At 42.7% G+C, this 20,721-nt stretch overlaps 1 protein-coding gene and 1 non-coding gene across 2 annotated transcripts in view; one reads left to right on the top strand and one right to left on the bottom strand.

The window, feature by feature from the left end:
• KAT6A (lysine acetyltransferase 6A) overlaps positions 1 to 20,721 on the top strand; it is a 104,413-nt gene that overhangs the window by 10,801 nt on the left and 72,891 nt on the right. The gene's annotated exons all lie outside the window — the stretch shown is intronic.
• On the bottom strand, positions 4,702 to 4,805 carry LOC128068424 (U6 spliceosomal RNA). Its single transcript, XR_008201487.1, has one exon. It is a non-coding gene; the product is annotated as a U6 spliceosomal RNA (small nuclear RNA).

Below are 20,721 nucleotides of genomic sequence, written 5' to 3'. Positions count from 1 at the left end.
TTTTTCATTAGGCGGTAGTACTGCTTTATAGTTTTAAGAGAGGAAAGAGTATAAAATAACATGGTTAGAAATCTCTTCTTTGATGGAAACCATAGGATGAACCCTGGTGTAGAGGATTTTGTTGGTTTTTGTAAACCACAGATCCATAAATCTGCTTGTTTTAGCGTTCGAAGACTCTGGAAAGTTGAGCAGGTGTTTTGGTGGCGGGAGACTGACGAGGGATTAGAAAGTTTCCTTCTGTTTTAGCTAAATATTATGAGAACATGTTAAACTACCCTAAAACTGGGAGATAAAATACTCCTTGAGTTTCGAAGAAAATGTTCACTTGCAGTTAGGTCTGATTTTCAGAAAGTCATGGATGATGATTGAGTGACTTGGGTAGTTGGTTTGAACTTAAATTTAAGACTGAGATAGGGAGGGACAAGCCTTTCTATTATTAACAATTAATGAAGTGATTTTCGTTAAAGGCATAAATATGGTTGGCCTAGGAGTGTATAGTCTTATGTACACATAGTATTTTGGTTCTGGATTTTGTAATTGTTGTTCAGTTGCTCTGTCTTAACTCTTTCGCAACCCCCATGGCCTGTAGCCCGCAGGCTCCTCTGTCCTTGAGATTTGTCGGGCTCGAATACTGGAATGGGTTGCCATCTCCTTCTCCAGCAGATCTTCCTAACCCAGAGATGGAACCTGTGTCTCCTGCATTGGCAGGTGGATTCTTTACCACTGAGCTCTCAGGGAAGCCCTGATTTTGTAGTGCCAGGAAACAGACTTTACAGGAAAGGCAGCAGACAACAGGTCATGTTTGTCTTTTTTGGTTTTTATGACCAACAGGTCATCTCTGCATTACTTTTACTTTGTTGTAAAACTTAGCAAATGGACTAGTGAGTGGCAAATAAAAGTTAAGATTGGGGACAGTTACTTATAAAATAATTGGGTAGAGTAATATGGCACTATTTGGTTTGGGTTAAAATTAAGCATGGAGACTATAGGAGCGCGTAGCATTTAGTTTTGCAGTGGGTGCAAAGTGTTCTTGGAAAACTTTGAGAGGAGAAAGTGACTGCTGTAGAAAGACAATCAGGCAGCCTAAAAAAACTTAAAATTGTTGTGTGTATGAAAGAAGGCAGCTGCTTCCTTTTTAGCTTTTGTGCAGAAGAGGGGGTCCACGTGTGTGAGGTGGTTATCATGCTTGCCCTGTAGGCTGCCTTTCCTCCAGGGAGTGGGGGACTGCAGTTGCCCCAGAAGGCTGTTGTTCAGTGTTGGTTTTCAGTTCTCTCTGCTTAGTAGAGTACAGGTTTGTCTTTTTTCTTCCTCATTGGCTGTAGTGAGGCACTTAACTCCTGACTTTTCTAGAACCTGTAACAGAATTCTTGAAAACATTATTGCTGTGTGTGTGTGTGTGTGTGTGTGTGTGTGTGTGTTGAGTGTAGTGCTGTGCTTTAATAGTTTCCCAGCTTTTCTGTTCAGGACATCTTTAAATGTATGACGTAGGGTTTAGATCCTCTTTCACCATTTTCCAACTTGAGTTATTTCTTTTCTTCCCATGCTAGTCTGTTTTCCTTTAAACAGACATAAATAACATAACATAAATCTAAACACAGATCTAAAGTTCTGTTCTTTCTAAAGCAGTGGTTCTTAATACTAAATCCACTTCAGAATTACCTGAGGAGGCTTAAAAGACAAACACCAAACCAGTTAGATTGGAGAAGGAAATTGCAGTCCACTCCAGTATTCTTGCCTGGAGAATCCCATGGACAGAGGAGCATGGTGGGCTATAGCGCATGGGGTCCCAAAGAGTCAGACACGAGCCAAGTGACTTACACACACATACGTGCACACACACACAAACCAATTAAATTAGACTCCAGCGGTGGGCCCCAGATTTCAGTTTATTTGCTGACATCTCCCTGCACATCTGATATGCAGCCATGGTTGAGAACCACTGCTCCAGTGCTTAGAACCAGCATGTTCTGGGGTGGGAACTGTCGGAGGGAGTTGAGGAGGAATGGGACGGGCGGGGAAGGAATTGCCTGTAATTGAAATTCAAATATAGGAAACACTGTCTTGAACGTACCTTGAACTCAGGACAGTGTACCCCTGAATTTTGTTCTAGTCCCTGACTATAACTGCCCTATGTTTCCACCGTTCTCTCTTTTCCCTCTTGCTGCACCTGCTCTTTTATCTCATGAAGGTCTCCCGTGGGGTATGTTCTTCAAGGAAGGTTCCCTTTGTGATTCTGCTGTGTCCCGCCATGAATGCTTTCCTTCTAATTGCTTGGCCTTATGGTTTATCATTGTAGTTTTTTTCACTGCGGTTAGTTACTTGCTTTACTCCCGCACCTCATTGGCAAACCCTAACCTTGAAATTACGCCAGCTGTTCTCTCCCTATGGGCTTCCCAGGTGGCCCAGTGGTAAGGAATCTGCCTTGTCAGGCAGGAAACTTGCGTTCGATCCCTGGGTCAGGAAGATGCCCTGGGGGAAGAAATGGCAGCCCACTTCAGTGTTCTTGCCTGGGGAGTCTCATGGACAGAGGAGCCTGGTGGGCTGCAGTCCACGGGGCCACAAAGAGTTGGACATGACTCCGAAACTACACAACCACTCCACCATCCTGTCCTTGCTCTTCTGTGGGACTCGAACATTGTGAAGAGAACTGTGCAAACTCACAGAGTGGTAGGGTGCCGCTTACAAGTTTTGTCTCTGTCGTCTGCTTGGGGCTGTACGTCTGTGTCTGCAGTCTTTTCTCTCTGCAGGAGTTCAGTATTCTCTCCAGCCCTCTGCCTCGTCTGCAACGGATACTCGTATGTACTCCTTCAGAGAGAATAGAATGTCTCCAGCCACGTGAGCTCATCCAGCTTTAGCCTCCCACCCTACCCTAAATGCACGGGTGCTTGTGTTTACCCCTCTTCTGCCCACTTAGAAGACGTGAGGGGAGCGTCCACAGGCAGCGTGTCTGTTTACGTGCAGAATGCTCTCCTCTCTTGCCCTGGAGTCTTGTTCCATCTTTTCACTCCTTGCCATGTTACATGGGGACGTCTCTCCTGTCAGGTTAGAATAGAAACAAGCATCACTGCTCCAGATTCTCTCCATCTTCACCCTGTGTCCTTCCCTTCATCTTGAAACTTCTTGGGAAAAAGTCTAGAATTGTTCCAAATCTGTTGCAGTCTTGCCTTTGGCCCTAAGCACCATTTGAAACAGCTCTTGTGGACAGTTTTCAGTCTTTATCTTTCCTGATGTCTCAGCAGCACTCAGCACTTGTTGATTATTCTCTCTTCCCTTGCCCTCTGGGATAATTCTTTCCTGGGTCTTCGCCCACTCCGCTCATCTTTCTGGTGATTCATTTTCAGTTCACTGGCTTTCTGTTTTTTGCTTTTAGCTTAGATTGTTGAATTTCCTAAGGTTCTATTCTTTGTCTCCTTATTTTCACCTTCCTGAATTATCTCTAGACATACCTTCTCTGTACTGATGACTCTAAATTCATTTATTGTTCAGTTGCTAAGTTGTGTCAGACTTTGTGCAACCCCATGGACTGCAGCATGCCAGGCTTCCCTGTTCTTCACTGTCTTCCGGAGCTTGCTCAAACTCATGTCCATTGAGTTGGTGATGCCATGCAACCATCTCATCCTCTGTTGCCACCTTCTTCTACCCTCAGTCTTTCCCAGCATCAGGGTCTTTTCCAACGATTCGGCTCTTTACGTCAAGTGGCCAAAGTACTGGACCTTCAGCTTCAGCATTAGTCCTTCCAATGAATATTCACGGTTGATTTTCTTTAGGAGTGACCGGTTTAATCTCTTTGCTGTCCACAGGACTCTCAGGAGTCTTCTCTAGCACCACAGTTCTTAAGCATCAGTTCTTCAGTGCCAGTGATTCTATCTTTCCCCCTTCTATTTGCTGGGAAGTGGTGGGACTGGATGTCATGATCTTCGCTTTTTGAGTGTGAGTTTTAAGCTAGCTTTTTTACTCTCCTTTCACCCTCACCAAGAGGCTCTTTAGTTCTTCTTCATTTTCTGCCATTAGGGTTCTATCATCTGCATATCTGAGGTTGCTGATATTTCTCCTGGCGATCTGGATTCCAGCTTGTGCCTCATCCAGCCCGGCATTTTGCATGCATATAAGTTAAATAAGCAGGGTGATGATGTACAGCCTTGACACACTCCTTTCCCCGTTTTGAACCAGTCCATCGTTCCATGTCTGGTTGCTTCTTGACCTGCATACAGGTTTCTCAGGAGACAAGTAAGGTAGTCTGGTATTTCCATCTCTTTAAGAATTTTTCACCATGTGTTGTGATCCACACAGTCAGAGGCTTTAGTGTAGTCATTGAAACAGAAGTAGATACTTTTCTGGAATTATCTTTCTTTTTCTATGATGCAAGAGATGTTGGCAGTTTGAGCTCTGGTTCCTCTGTCTTTTCTAAATCAAACTTGTATATCTGGAAGTTCTCGGTTCACATTCTGTTGAAGCCTAGCTTGGAGGATTTTGAGCATTACCTTGCTTACATGTGAAATGAGCGCAATTGTACAGTAGTTTGAACATTCTTTGGCATTGACTGTGGCCCACCAGGCTCCTCTGTCCATGGGATTCTCCAGGCAAGAATACTAGAGTGGGTAGCCATTGCCTTCTCCAGGGGGTCTTCCCAACCCAGGGATTGAACCCAGGTCTCCTGCCTTGCAGGCAGCTTGTTTACCATCTGAACTACCAGGGAGGCCCCAAAATATGGAATGCTTCATGAATTTGGGTGCCATTCTTGAGTGAGGGTCTTGCTAACCTTCTCTGTGTCATTCCAGGTGTAGTGTATGTGCTGCTGAAGAGACCAGTCTGTAAATTCATATCTTAACCCAGACCGCTCTTTTGGTCTCTGGACTTAGGGATCACTGTCTTGTGTAGAGTCTTATCTCAGTTGATCACCCTCCTCAGCTTGCTCTTTTGATCTCATGCTTTGTGAGAGGCATTACCCTTGACTCTGATTCCTAGCGGGCTGGAACTCTGGTGCCGCCTTCTGCACTCGCATGCCTCTCTTTGGGATTCAGCTCTAGTCCATTCCCAGCCTTTGCTCCTTTACTTCTGGAACGTCTCTTTTAGGGAGCTTCTTCTTCATTCCAGCCACTCCTCTCGGTGTGCGTCCTCACCATCACTCTCCTGACCTAGTCAGTTGAGAACAGAGGCTCAAGAACCAGAGGGTCTGGGTTTGCATCTCCTGTTGGTACTGCTTGCTTTATCACCTCGCATAATTTGCTTAATCTTTCTTTGCCACATTTCTTTCTATAGAATGGGGATAATACAGTGCCTGTCTTGTAGTGAAGCTCTGAAGATATGATGAGTTAATAGAGTGTATGTCAGTGTTGTCTAATAGAGCTTTGTACGATGACGGCTGTCCTCAAAGCAGTTGTCACTCGCCACGTGGCTCTTGAGCCTATGAGATGTGGCTGGTTGACTGTAGAACTGAAGTTTACATTTTCTATACTTGTAATTTAATTGAAATAGCCCCCTGTGACTAGTAGCTGCAGCCCTGAGCTGCACATGCCTCGTGCTGTATAAATGTTACGTGTTAGCCTCTTTCTAAAACTCTGCTGAAGGTCCTCAGTGCCAGATTCCATGACCTGCAGAGTATGTGTGATCTTGACCCCCTTTTTACCTCCCCTGTCGCTCCAGTGCCCTCCGTGCCCCTCGATGCGGCGCTGCTCGGAGTGTGGTCCCAGGGCCAGAAGGAGCAGTGATGTCCCTGGAAAACCTGTTTGAGGCGCAGATTCTTGGGCCATTCTCACGCCTGCTGAATCGTGCACGGGGCGGGGGGGCGGGGGGGGCACAACCGTGTGTAGGTTAATAAGCCCCCAGTTGATTCTGAGGCGTGCATGCTAGGGCTTGAGGACCGCTGCGCGTTCCCGGCCACCTGGCATTCTGCGGGTCCACCGTGTTTCCTCCTCCCCTGTTTTTCTCCTGTCTCGGTTCCTTTTTCTCCTCTTCACCACTTAGCTCTTCCTTAACTTTGAAGGCTTAGCCTCGGCACGGCCTAGACACGTTCTCTGTTCCCTGTCACCCGTCTTGCTTCCAGGCTGACTTAGCCAGTCCGTTCTCCAGGAACGGCTTCTCCCTTCTCCACTCCCTCCTCCGGGCCCCTGATGTGCTGGACACGCTCCTCCTAGCCCACTCGCATCATATCAATAGTGGACTGAGGGTCTGGTTGTCCGTCTCTCTGCCCCATCCATCTCGCACAGTGTCTGGTGCTTTGCACGTGTTTCTGGAGCACCTTCCAGGTGCCAGCACGCTGGTCAGGTCCTGAGTGAGGGAGATAGAGCCCTGGCATTAACACTCCAGTAGTCGGGCTCTGGCGGACTGAAGCAGGACTGAAGCAGTGTGCCGTGGAAAGGCGGAGGGGGTGGGGAGGTGAGGGAAGCCTTCTCAGAGGAAGTCACATGTGAGCAGCTAGAAAGTGGGGAAGCAAGTGGGTGGGGTGGGAAAGAGAGTGGTTCCTGCAGAAGGAGCAGCATGTGCAGAGGCCTGGAAGCAAAGCGTTGTAGGCCCACAATAAGCGTTTAATTGAATACGAATTTAAAAAAAGCAAGTCACATGTCTAACTTTTGAAGTGCTACGCTCTCCCCAGCAAACTTTAGTTAGCACTTGATAAGGTGCTTTTATATTTGATATCATGCTTTCTTTGAGCTGATGTTTAGAGGGTGACCTCCAAGCCAGCACAATACATTTAACTTTTTTCTTTCTTCCTTCCTTTTTGCCTTTTATATGGTAGAAGAAAGAATTTATCTGAAGCATTCTTCTACAGAGTGAGGGACACATCAGTGCTAGCACAGGTAAACACATTGCTTTTATTGCATAAGAATAGGCCAAGGTTTTAAGCACGCAGCTTCAAATTAAGGGCACTGACGAAGCATGTCCGGAGGAAGGCTGAAAGGTGGCCAGCATGACCGTTGCAGCTGTGGGCACTCCTGTAGCCCCACGCTGTACCGGCCCTTTTTACCCTTGTTGCTGCCTCTCAGGCTTCTAGTTGCTCTCATTAACCCCCCGTTTTAAGGGCATCAGTCCTTGGTGCTATGTAAGTTCCCTTTTTGTAGCTGTTGAATGCCTGCTTCTGTCTGTATGAGACTTTATATGTGTGCTTTTTAGTAAAAAACTCATCTTTTACTCTCAGAATGCTTTACAAGTAGTTTGTCTCCATCAACTACTAATTTTGGAGAAAGAAAAAAAAACACACAGTTTTGTTTCTGATAACTTCAGCAATGCAGACAACTCCTAACGTTAGCCTAGAAAGCTAGAGAAAGGAAAAGAGAAAGTTTTCCCCCAAAACTTTATATGGGTGGTAATAACATGCTCTGGTGTTCCACAGATTGAAACGGGCTTTGCTTTCATACATATTTTCTTTTGACACAGTATTTGTAGCAAGGTAAGCAGTCCAGGTCTAGGGTGACCAGGTTTTGCTTATTCAGAATTGTGTGGTTAGTTAAGGGAATAGATAGAACTAGAACCAGATTTCTCTCTCTCTCTTTTTTTTGGTGGTATCTTTGGTTTGGGTATCAGGGCGATGGTGGCCTCATAGAATGAGTTTGGAAGTTTTCCTTCCTCTGCAATTTTTTGGAACAGTTTAAGAAGGATAGGTGTTAACTCTTCTCTAAATGTTTGATAAAATTCGCCTGTGAAGCTGTCAGGCCCTGGACTTTTGTTTGTTGGGAGGTTTTAAATCATGGTTTTCAATTTCAATGCTTGTGATTGGTCTGTTTCTTCCTGAACCAGGTCTCTTTCAAGCCCAGTACTCTTTCAGCCACATTAGGCTGCCTCTTGTTCATGAAAATGATAGTGTTTAAAAAAAAACACAAATGGGTGCTTCTTTAGCATTTTTAGTTACATACATCTGTGAAACCACGCATCAAGTCAGACGTGTTATTAATCCTTATAACCAGGTCTTGACATAGTGTTAGATACTCAGAAAATGCTTGTCGAGTGGAAACTGTCAGGTTTAAACTGGAAAGGGGGATGATAGAAACAAGGTGGTTGGTTTTTTTCCTTCTTCTTTTTTTAAGTATTAAGTCTCCTAGTGAACTTAGAAGCTGAAACCATTTATCCTCTTAAAATATATAGATTGAAGGGAGAGACAGTTTCTGATGTTTTCTGCAAATACTTGACACCTCAGCTGAAAAGTGCCTTCTGCTACTTCCTTCAGGGTAATATTTGTTCTGTTACCCATGTAGTGTTTTTAAAAGTTTAAGAAATTGTCTTTCCCCCATAGGTAACACATTCACTAGTACGTAAAATTTTTAAAAGTACAAAAGAGGAATATTCCATGAGACGGCCTCCTAACTCCAGTGCCCTAGCCGACCAGTTCTCTTCCTGGGTAGCTGTCAGTAAGCTTTGTTTCCTTCTTGCCTTCCGAAGAGATCTGTGTGTATGTAAGCAGTCACTCTCTATATGCATTTTTCCCTTTGTTCCCCCCCCTCCACAGTTGATAGTGTATCTTAACATTCTGTTCTGCACCCTCCTTTTTTTTCCCTCCCTGCTTAATGACATAGCTGAAGTGCATTCCATATCAATACGTAAAGTTTGGTGGTATTCCCTTGTGTGGGTGTGCTGTAATTCATATAACTAGTCCCATGCTGATAGACATTTGTTTCCAGTTTTTTTGGTGACTGCAAATAGTACTCAATTAAATAACCTCCTTTGTATGTTGTTTTACTAACAAATTCCTAGAAGTGGAATGATTGAGCAGAGTGTGTCTTTTCTTCGTAATTTTGATATTTCTAAGTTTCTCCCCGTGGAGATCCACCCACCCACTGTGTGTATGAAAATCCTTGTTTCCCTACACCCTTTGGAGTAGTTTTTTCAAACCTTTTGGTCTTTGACAGTCTGATAAATGCATAGTCGTTACCATTTTTGACTCTGTTCTTTCGCTCTTGTTGGAGTTTGCTCTTCTAGCCTAGTGACCAGACAGCCTCTGATCACCTCTGATCCACCTCTGAACCTTTCTGCCTGATTACTTGAAAATACGCAGTTTTTAGAGATCGTTGTAAATCTTCTTTTAACTGTTGCCTTAAAAAACATATAGGTCTTTTTGCTGAATCTCTCTTGTAAGCAATGACTTATACTGATAGATTTCTGTCGAGTACAATGAACCCCCTTTGCCTGCCATAAAAATTTTAGCCTGTCGCTTTACTACTTGATGATTTAGTATGACCTTGTTCGTCAATCTTTTTAAGTGCTTATATTTGAAAACACATAATTTTGAATAAATATTGTATGCTAGGTAATACATTTAGGTCATACCAACCTTTTAAGGAAGGTTGTCTCTTTTATAGAGGAAACAAAGGCTCATAGAGGTTGAGTGATTTGCCCAAGGTTGTATAGCTTTAGTATGTATGTGCCAGAGTGTAGAGGCTAGTGGAGTGGTCAAAAGAAAAAAACACTATGAATTCAGAGTTGAGATAAACTGAAACTATGGTAAACTGACGCAGTGGTTTAAAGTGCTTCCTAAATTATATTAATAACTCTGATTAACTTAGGGCTTATATTTAAGAGCACATATCTTGACCTCATCGATTACTTATTGTTTGATTTTTAAATTACTTTACCCTCCATGAGCTTCAGTTTCTTTCCTGTAGAGAAGTAACCGCCTTATGCATCCAGCAACTGCCTGTTAAAGATTGTTTCAAGCTTGAGCAAGTCGTGGCTCAGGTGGTTCCTTTCTTTTTTTTTTGCCTTCACTTGAAAAAAAATAAGCAGCAGGAAACAGTGCTGATTTGCCTCTCCTTTCTCCAGAAAATACCAGAACAAAACCAAACAAATTGATTTATTAACCCACAAAATAGTGCCATCATATTTTAAAGGCTGAAGTTTTCATGAACACATACCCACTTTTAACAGGACATAGAAGCAGACGTTTAGATAGATTAAAAAACATATTTCACACATCTATAATCCTTTTAAGTTTGGGTGGATATTCTCTGGTCATATTCTTGTAGAAATAGGGACAATATATGACAATCCCTCCTTTGGCCTTGTTTTTAAGTAACAGTATTTCTCTCTTCTCTAGTAAAAATGATAACCAAAAAACCAACAACCCTCGCCACCCCCACCTCCCCAGAGTACCCCCTTTGTTAAAGTTGTCAAAATAAGTCTGTATTTTGTATCTTGAAGTTCAAGAGTAGAGTAAGGATGAAGCCTTAGAGCTGTTGTTTTTCATCATGCAAAGCACCCTGGCCCATATTGAAAATCAAACCAAGAGCTTTAATGTAGCTAAGCACCGTGTTGTGTAGCACTGCTTCTCAGATTTTCATCTGGAGATCTCGTTAAAATGCAGTTTCAGCTCTTTGCCTGAGATTTTGCATTTCTAACAAGCTCAACAATTCTGCTGCTGCACAGAAACACCCTTTGAGCAGCAAGTTTCTGTAGGACTGAATTTCTCCTTTACTCTTGACTGTCCTAAGTCATATGCTTAATTTCAGATGCTCAGCAGATTGCCCCTGAATGTCTGTGTCCCAGGCACTGGGCTAGGACTGGGATCGTAATGAGAATGCTAGGGAGACACTGCTGTCAGTCAAGGGAAAGCCACGGAAATAAAAACAGTCCAGTAGTGAAGTTGTGATGGACATGTCCAGGGAACTCTGAAAAAAATCTAAGTCAAGAGCTACTTTTTAAACAGGTTTATGGAGATCCTGAAACTGGGTTCTCTGATACGTTGTCATGTAAGTTCTCAATAGATGTAAAGTGAAACTGATTGAATTGTTAGTCTAAAACAGATGTTGGCAAACTCTTTTTTTGTGAAGGGCCAGATAGTAAACATTTTGGTCTATCTGACCACTGTGTGGTCTCTGACCCAACTACCCAACTCTGAGCAAAGCAGCCACACGTATCTTCTTGGAAGGCTTTGCCTACAGAACCGCTGGCGGGCTGGATGTGATCTGGAGGCCACAGTGTGCCCACCCTGGTTATTACACCTTGTATATTACACTCAGTTGTAAGTTGTGTGGAAAATAACTTAAAGTAAGAATGATTTATTTAAAAAATGCGCTCTCTTGGAACATGATCATTTACCTAGTGATACCCCTGAGAATGGATCATGCATGTAATTGTCATTTGTCCTGTGTATCATCGGGAAAAGATGGGTAAAGAATTATAGTTAATACTCTTATTGAAGAGCAGCTCAAATGCCTGTTTCATCCTTTTCTTACATGGAGAAAGAAGCTATGACAGGTAAGAGGGGTTAGGGAGTTTCAGTACAGCTATGTAATAAGACATTTCCATAATTTACTTTTTCTGGCCAGTATTGAAAAACATGTAATTTCTGGATCAAAAGAGAATGACGTTGTTGGGTACTCAGATCAGTTATTATCATTTAAGGTGATGAATAGAATTTAGGCTCTGGAGTTTGCTTTCTGGTCTCGCCACTTAACTAGTTGTGATCTTGAGCAAAGAATTTATAAACTCTTTGCTCCTCAATTTCTTAGTAGGATCATGACCCTGAACACAGTTTTGGGGATGATAAGAAATGCTATTTGATAGAACTGGTAAACAGTAGGCCCTCAGTAGATGTTACTTTCCCTCCCTTCTGATCTGCTTGAAAAATTAAGAAAAAAAAGTCTCTGTCACATGAGAATGTTAAAATTTTCTTGGAGGTAAAAAAAAAGTGACGGAGGAGCAGCTCAAAATAATGTGCAGACAAATGTAAGGCCTCTTAATAGAGAAGTAAGTGGGTAAGAATTATTTAACTCTGGAACTGAAGTCTTAGAAATTCTTTCAATTTGAATTGCTATTTTTACAGACGAGAAGAGATTGCATGACTTCCCCTAAGTATCTCTATGTTGTCTTTGTAAATAGGTAAAGAAGGAGACTAACATTCATCCATTAACCAGATGTTTCTGGCTCTTGGTTAGGAATTTATCTCTAAGCTAAATTCATCTTGTTTCATTTTGAACACTTAATAGGTTTCTTTGCTTATTTTGAACCCTTGGTAAATGTTGACTCAAATAATTTTGTCTTCAGCAGAGATGAAGAGTAACTATAGTCCTGACTATAAATTAAATAATCTTGATTTATTTAATGTTGCCAGTAGGAACAAATTTTTAATAACATATTTGTAGTTCTTTTAGCTTGGTTTTTTTGCAGACTTAAAAATTTACAATAGTATTAGTCTTTTTGAGTTGCATCAGTAGAAGGGAATACTGACAAGCCAAAAAATGATACATTATGTGTGTGTGTGTGTGTATATATAAATTACTATTTAATGGCTTAACTCAGTTCTTTTCTGTCTTGGGTTATTGTAGTTGTCTTTCAGCTGGCTTTCCTTCATTCATCCAATAAGTAGTAATGATACCTGGCGTGATAAATGCTGCGAATTGAGCAGTGAACCAAATGGGTACAAACCCCTGCCCTCATGGAGCTTGTATTACCTGGCAGACTTCAGTCTCTCCTTCTGAAGCTCACGTCTGTGTTGTTTGACTATCCTCTCTAAAATGTCTCGTCTTCCGTTGTTTAGAACCTTCAAGCCTGTTGGACTTCTGTTACTATGTGGATAAAATTCAAGCTCCTTAGCCTTTTTGCAGCTTTATCTGTTGACACGCTCTTCTTGACCCACAGTCTTTCAACATTATCACAGTTCCTTGTAAGCACCATGTTCTCTTGCCTTTCAGTTTTTATGTGTATTTATTTCTGTTTGGAATGTCGTTCTTTTAGACATTCCTCCAGACAAAACCAAAAATAGCTAATAAACCTCCTTGAACGACCCGCTACCATTACTGGTTTGGTGAGATGACTTTCTTCCTGTATGACCATAGCAAATATATTCTCATGGTATGTTAGGCATGCTGGTTTTTCTCCCTAGGTTATGATAGTCTGTTTAGCTTCATCTCCTACTGGAATTAAAAGCAAATTGCTCTTTCTTTATTTATTTTTCCTTGTCTGTCAGGGCGCCTGGCTGGTAGTTTGAAATAATCCATTGAACAGTGAATGAAATGCATGAACTTCTATCTCAGTACTATCAAGATATCTAAAGAGTGTTGGGGGTTCATGCAAGAAATCTTCGAATTTGTGGAGTGCTTACTATGTGCCAGGCAGTAGATAAGTAGCTGACCTGCTCTCAGATGAGTCTATGATAAGACTAACAAGCTTCCTCACTTTTACAACAAGCTATCTTTTTTTTTTTCTCATTACCAACCCCCCCCCCCCCCCGACAGATGTCGTAAATAGTGCAGATGAATCAGTAGTGTGTATTCTCAAGAGTCCAGTGCTGATGGTATCTTTCACATACAGCAGTGTTTTAAACTATTGAATAGAGACTGATGAAAATGTCGGGATCCACAAACCATCTTAAGGTCATAGGAGGAGGGAATGTGAGTCCTGGTTTATCAGGAAACCTTCTGTGGCACCTTCTGACGAGATGAAGAAAGCGTCTACATCCAAACTGGGAGGAACGGGGTACTAGCTTGGAAGAAGATTTTGGAGACCACAGTGAAATAGTCTTTAAGAATTACTGCAGCACCGACACCTGGATGGTTCAAAGAGTGATACTGTAAACGAGCAAGAACCACCAGCAAAAAATGAGCGCCGACAACTCGCAACAGGAGAGTGTTCCAGAAGAGGTGAACTCTGAAGTCAGGAAAGGTGTAAAACACTTTTGCTTACATTTTTCTTTCTTGTTTGCACAAGATTAATATATGATAAAATATAAGAACACTTAATATGTTTACATTAAAAATTTAGGTAATAAGAATTTGGAAAGAACTGGAGCGGGGGGATTGGACATATAGATGTGTACGAAAGCACTAGTATTTTTTGCACCCCTCAGAGATTCAAAGTTATTTGGATAGTTTAGTAGCATACAAAATGTATTTTAAGCAACTGTCCTCATTAATATTATTGCGTTTATTCTCTTTAAAAATGTGAAGGCTTCTAAATGGTTTCTTCCCCCGATTAAGAACAGAATTTTGACCTTTAAATGTTACCCTTGGAGGAAAATTTCTTCTGTTCCCCTACCTCTCACCTTTGTGATAGAGCTATCTGCTTGTACATCTCAAATTTCACCAGCGTCCCTCCTTTTTGAAGACTAATGGACTCTGGCCTCTTTCATAGTGCCGGTCTCTTTGACTCTTGCTTCACACCGTGGCTTCTGTGTCTGTGACTGCTGGTCTCTGAAGTTGTTGTACGTTTATAGGGATGTTAGAAGTGTCTCGTATCCTCATGCTGGTGTTTCCAGTTCATGGATGTGCATATGTAAATCTGCAGTTTTGGAAAGGATTGTTAAAGTATAAGGTGTGTGTATATTTGTTATGAGGAAAAGGTTTAATTAATCTTTGATGAGCCTTGGTGTTAATTTTTATTGCTCTGTTTTCATACTGATTTTAAAACAGTAAGCAGAAGAGGGTTGTGTTTTCCAAATTGCTTCCTTGGTGTACCGGTTGCTGAGTTTGTGTTCTGAGAACAGAGGGATCCCTGTCGCAGTGAGTTTAGGAACAGTGCATATTCATAGTTCACATAAGCACATTAAAGGCATGTGGAATGCCTTTTCACTCTGCTTAAATAAGCCTGTTTGTATAAGGGAAGGCACCTTCCCACCTCTTACTGCCCTTGAGATCTGTTTAGGAACCACAGCGATTATACTTTTTCTGGGGCTCTAATGTGCTTGCAGATCCTGGCCTTTTGGTGGTTAGTGGCAGGTAGAGTCTTTGCTCTTGTCTGCTTTTGCAGTAAAAATGTCTGTGGGAGTTATTAATATTTAAAGGGGAAAAGGAGCCAGTCATTGTCAGTCAGAAAAACCTGTGGCTAGGGCATCTGTTTATGTCCATGAGTAGACGTCTCTGCTATCTTTTAGTTCTTAAATGAACATCAGACTTGTTGGCTGTTTGGATTATTGGAGCAGGAATAAATTGATGTTCAGTTCAGTTTTTCATGGCATTGGAAGGGACAAAAAATGTTTAAAACAAAATTTTGATTAAATCAAAGTGCCTTTTTTTAAAAGAAAAACTTTTAAATGAAGAAAAATATTCTTAAACATAAGTGTTTAGCTCAGCCTTTTTAATCACCTGTTTTTCTGTTCAGAAGATAGACTAATGCATATTCTAGGAATTGAAATGTCCCCAGAAAGCTTACAGGAAGTTGTGAGCTGGCATTGCAGGCTCCCTTAGATGTCCTCATTTGTAAGCACCTTGAAGAGAAAGTGTCCATCTTTCTATCGCTCACAGGCAAATTACTTGTTTCATGTGAGGCAGTAATTCGTGTCCTCATTTACGGCAAGAAGGGCTTTGTGTTCAGTTGTCAAGTGCCGCCTGTGTGTCTCAGCACTGTCGATCGCCTGGGATAGCTGTTCAATGCGATTGCCGTATCCGGAAGGTTGTTTGTGCAGTTGCCTCCTGATTCATCTGCCCTCCTCGCTTCCCAGCTCCATCCCCCCGCCCCGCCACCCCCCCCCCCCCCCCCCCCCCCCCGCCTCGCTCGGCTGAAGGGGTCTGGCTGTGAACTGCAGAACTGCTCACCCTAGCACAGGACTGCTCGCTTGAGTCAGGACTCGAGTACAGAAGGGGCACAGACGTGGCCCTGACCTCACTGGACAGATCGTTTGAGGGTTTGATGTGTCGTGTACGGGAGGCTTTGTGTGTCTCTGTGGATGACGTTGGTGGAGCATCTCTGACTGACTTGGCATTTTCCAGCGTGGTCTGTTCTTCTCATTGCCCTAGTGTCTTCTTTCATGCAGTGGTTCAACCATTTGAAATTGTCTCTTGAGGCTTAAGGACAAGGAGTAGTTGAAGAATTACCAACAGTGTTTCCTCAGCTAATTAAAGAGGCTTGAACCTATAATCTGACCTACCCTAATCCTGAATTTGTAGCTAGGATTAATCATTGCATGTGCCAAAGTATGTTATTCTGCTTCAGCTTCTGTCTCCCTTGCATATGGATTTGTTCATTCTAATTGAGTAACACATCTCTGACTTTCTTTGTGTGTGTGTGTGTATCTACGTATATATCTTTTTTCCTTATTTTGATGTTCATTTGTCATGTCTATCCTTGTCTTACAGCTGTGATCTCTGCCCCACTCAAAATAAAACAGAAACTGATCATGCTGTTTCATGATCAGCATTTCAGGATTGAAGGTATATTTGTTGATTTAATTTTATATATATATATATGAAAAAAACCCTGGTAGCTTGAGACTTCTCTCTGTATGTATTTTAAGAAAGAACATAGTTTCCTAACTCTCAAGCTGAAAATGTGGCTGTTTTTCCTGGTATATTTGCCTTCAGTTGATTCTTCTGTGAGTTTTGGCCTTGGATAGCTATAGCGTGGGCACAGTGACTGTGAATGGCGTAGTAGCTCATTACAAGAGTCGCAGCGTTCTTACAGAGGTGCTTTCGCACTGTGTTGTGTAGGGGGCAGTTCGGTAGGAGTGCTGACTGCAGCAGAGCCTGGTGGTGAGTCTGACAGCTTTGTCTCACACGTCACCTGCAGTCCAGCGGCAAACGCTTCTGGCTCTGCCCTCAGTGCGCAGGTTGGTGATTTACGGCCCCAACCACACTGGCCCCCCACTTCTTTTGTACAACCTATGAGGTAAGAATGTTTTTAAACGTATTATTAAATGGTTGAAAAAATTTAAAGGATAATATTTCATACTTGGTGAAAATTATATGTAATTCAAATTTCAGTGTCTTTTAAAGTTTTATTGAAGCACAGCCACATGCTTCATGGCTTCTCTCTTCTCTCCCACTTAACAGAAGAATTGAGTAGTTTCCGAGGCTTCCCTTGTAGCTCAGTCGGTAAAGAAGCTGCCTGCAGTGCAGGAGACCCAGGTTCGATCCCTGTGTTGGGACGATCCCCTGGAGAAGGAAACAGCAACCCACTCCAGTATCCTTGACTGGAAAATCTCATGGACAGAGGAGCCTGGTGGGCTGCAGTCCATGGAGTCGCAAAGAGTCGGGCATGAGTGAATGACTAACTGCGTACTTTTCAGTGAATGTGGTTGCAACTAATGCGGCCCGCAGAGGCTAAAGTATTCACCGCCTGGCCCTTTCCAGAGACAGCTTGCCAAGCCGAGCTCTGGAACACACGGCAGAGGCCATCACGTGTCTCTCCCCCCCACCACTACTCTGGGTCAGACTTATGACTTGACCATTGCTTTTGCTTCCTGATTATCTCCTTGCTTTTGTCCTTGTCCACCTGCATCTACACAGTCAGAGGACTTTTTTTTTTAAAATCAGATTTTGTGACTGCTTTGCTAAAAACCATCTATAGTGGTTTGCTGCCTTGCTCAGTGAGTGTGGAAAGTGTGTCAGATTTCTCTGTTGGTGATTGCAGACATGGTGTAAAAGCAGACATGCAGTGTGGGAGCAGATGGACACGACTGAGTCCCAGTAAAACTTTATTCACAGCAGCAGGTGCTAAGCTTGGTGCGGCCTCTGGGCTTTTTCTGACTTCTGCTCTAGAGAGTGTGAAAGCTTCCCAAGCCCTTTCCTTCCACGTGACACACATTTCCTGGTGTATGTCCTGCTATTCACCTCCTCTGCTGCCCACCAGCCGCCGGACTTTCCTTTTATCCCGGCACATCCCCGCATAAGCACCCTTGCACGTGCCAGGCCCTCTACTTGGAACATTACCACCACCACCCCCCTCACCCCCCAGGCAGTATCTGTTGGGTACCTGCTATGTACCAGATAATGTCCTCAACTTCTGGGGTTTACCTGTGAGCAAAACCTAAAACTTAACACCTTATGTAGCTCACTTCAGGAGGAGAGAGAGAGAGAGAGAGAGTGTGTGTGTGTGTGTGTGTGTGTGTGTGTAGACAGTAAAAATAATAGCAGATATAAAAAGTAAAGGATACCATGTGTCATAAGACACATGCAATGGGAAAAACCAGACTGTGCTGAGAGAGGCCTTGTGGGTAAAGTGACGTCTGCAGAGATCTCTGGGAGTGGCTGTGGGAGGGGGTGGTCCCCAAAGTCAGTGTTTGCATGGCTTGGCTCCCTCCCCTTCTTCCCTGACTGCCCTGTAGAAATTGCAGCCTCTCCATCACACCCGGGACTCCCTAGTGCCATTTCTGTGTGGTTTCTGTACATAGTACGTACTGCCAGTTGACATACTCTGTGTTATAGTTCGTCTCCTCCTCCTAGAATGTAAGCTCCAAGAGAGCTTTCTTTTTGATTCCTGGTTTTTACTTAGTGCCTGGCACATAGTTGGTATTCAGTAAGTTTTTATGCAGTGAATCCGTCTAGGTGAATTGATAACCCCTAGACTTTTTCTTTACCAGTAGTATTTTTCTCATGCTTATCACTGCATGTATTTACCACTTCTTGGTAAGAAATAGGTTATTGGATGATAAATACGGAAGCACAGGGGGAAGGAAGTTCAGCAACACCAAGTACTCTTCAAGATGATTTTGTTTCTTTTTAAATCAAATGGCTACATATGTATAGTTAGAAAGACACCATTAAAAAAAAGTGATGTTGAGACTTCCCTCCTGGCCCAGTGCTTTAAGACTCTGCCTTTCCAGTGCAGTGGGTGTGGATTTGACCTCTGGTTGGAAAACTAAGATCCTACATGCTGCAGGGTGCAGCCAAAAAAAAAAAAAAAGAAAAATAAATAAAAAATTTAAAAAGTGATGTTGGAAGGTGATTGAGGAAGGGAAAAAAACAAGGCTGTGCTTAGTGATAACGGCTAGGTGGACAGTGAGCTGGATGTCCTGCTTCTAAACAGAAAGGCCCATAAGGACGTCCGCATGTCTTCCCCCTTGTCCATCACTCTTCCCTTTTTCAATTCGAAATAGCCTCGAAACAGTTGATTTAGAACAGGGGTCAGCAAACTAGACCCAGCCTGTGAGCCAGTCCTGTCCAGGACCTGTGTTTAAATGGACTTTTAGCCAGTTTTATATTTTTAAAGGGTTATTAAAAAAAAGACTATGCTGTAGATGACACAGGCTTTACGTGGCCTACAAAACCTAAAAATACTTTCTGCCCTCCTACAGAAACAGTTTGCTAACCTTTGACTTACAGGTAAGGCACCTTCTTGGTTGCTTACAGGGTGGAAAGATATTTCTCTATGGTGGTATTCATAAATAACAGAACTTTAGATTTGGAACAAGTAATCCGTCTCACTTGTTTCAAAGGTTGTGTTGAGACCTGGAAAGCTATCTTAGCTTTCTGGGGTAGCACAGCTTTCTAGGTATAGACCCCAAGTCCCTAGCTCGTTATTTTTTATGTACCTTTTTTTCATATCAGTAAAGAGTGGTGTGGAGAAGGCGATGGCACCCCACTCCAGTACTCCTGCCTGGAAAACCCCATGGATGGAGGAGCCTGGAAGGCTGCAGTCCATGGGGTTGCTGAGGGTCAGACACGACTGAGTGAATTCACGTTCACTTTTCACTTTCATGCATTGGAGAAGGAAATGGCAACCTACTCCAGCATTCTTGCCTGGAGAATCTCAGGGACGGGGGAGCCTGGTGGGCTGCCGTCTGTGGGGTCACACAGAGTCAGACACGACTGAAGTGACTTAGCAGCAAAGAGTGGTGTTCCCTCTTTTGTTATGTCTTAGGCAGACTGTTTTCTTCTAAGCCTAATTTTTATCATCTGTGAAACTGAGAAATTGATACTGTAGGCATTCTGTAATAATTAAATAATGCCATAAGGTGCAAGTATACAGTTAAAAGTGCTCAACAGATCAGAGCTACTTTATTTTATTGTAGTGTAGTCAAAAGATTTCTGGTGCCTAAAGGTCACGCCCCTCTTCCTGCCCACACCCATTGTTGAGGGGGTGGGGTCGCTCCTGTCTCCCCTCCATCCTCAAGTCAGCTTCTGCTCTCTGCGTGTGTCCTGTCTCCCTCTGTCCTGTCTCATAGGGATAAATATGATGGCTCACATGGTAATCCAGGATAAATGCAGTATCAAAGTGCTTCATTTAATCATATCTGCAAAGATCCTTTTCCAAATAAATGAACATTTACAGGTTCCTGGGATTAAGACCTAATATCTTTGGGAGCAGTCATTCTGCCTGCTACTGCAGGTTTTCATTTCACTTGGGTAAACAGCTAGGAGGGAGACTGCAGGGTTGAATGATAAAGGTATGTTTAACTTTATAACAAATTGCCAGCCTGTTTCCACAGTGGCTGTGCTGTTTCACATTTTTACCAGCAATGTTTGAGTTTCATTTGCTCTGCATTCTAACACTTGGTATTGTCATTTAAAAAATGTATTCTAATAAGATATATCATTGTGATTTAATTTGCATTTCCTTAGTGATTAGTCATGTTGAGCATCTTTTCATGTGCTTATTTATTTATATCTTCTTTGGTGAAATGTCTGTTCATGTATTTTACCATTTTAAAAATTGGGTTATTTTCTCAGTTGAGTGTGTTCCTTTTTTCACAACTTTGTTCTCCCCAAGCTCATCCTGGGCCCCAGGGACTTAGGAAGATGTCGGTGCTTCTGTGATCCTTGGCATTTCTTAGATTTCATTGCTGTGCACTTTCCTTTTTGAGTTTCTAAAACTGAAAAGACTTGAGTCCTTTTCGAGCTCCTAATAGATTTACTATGTAAAAGAGATAGAATCTAAATAAGCCTGTGGTGGGTGTGTTGGTTAGGTCTAGGGTTGTGAAAGAGTGATTTATTCATGCGTGTGAGCAGACTGAAGGAGAGGGAGGGAGCTGGCTCTCTGGCCAGCTGGCCCAAGACTAGAGAACTGCGGATTCTTGCTTCTCTCCTCTGCCACTCTCTTTGAATTGGTGATGTGGTCTCCTTTCTCAGACAGGTTTTCTCT

Source organism: Budorcas taxicolor, chromosome 24 (assembly GCF_023091745.1).
Source record: "Budorcas taxicolor isolate Tak-1 chromosome 24, Takin1.1, whole genome shotgun sequence".
Taxonomy (NCBI): domain Eukaryota; kingdom Metazoa; phylum Chordata; class Mammalia; order Artiodactyla; family Bovidae; genus Budorcas; species Budorcas taxicolor.
Note: the sequence above shows the minus strand (reverse complement) of the source record. Positions and strands in the feature narration are given on the sequence as shown.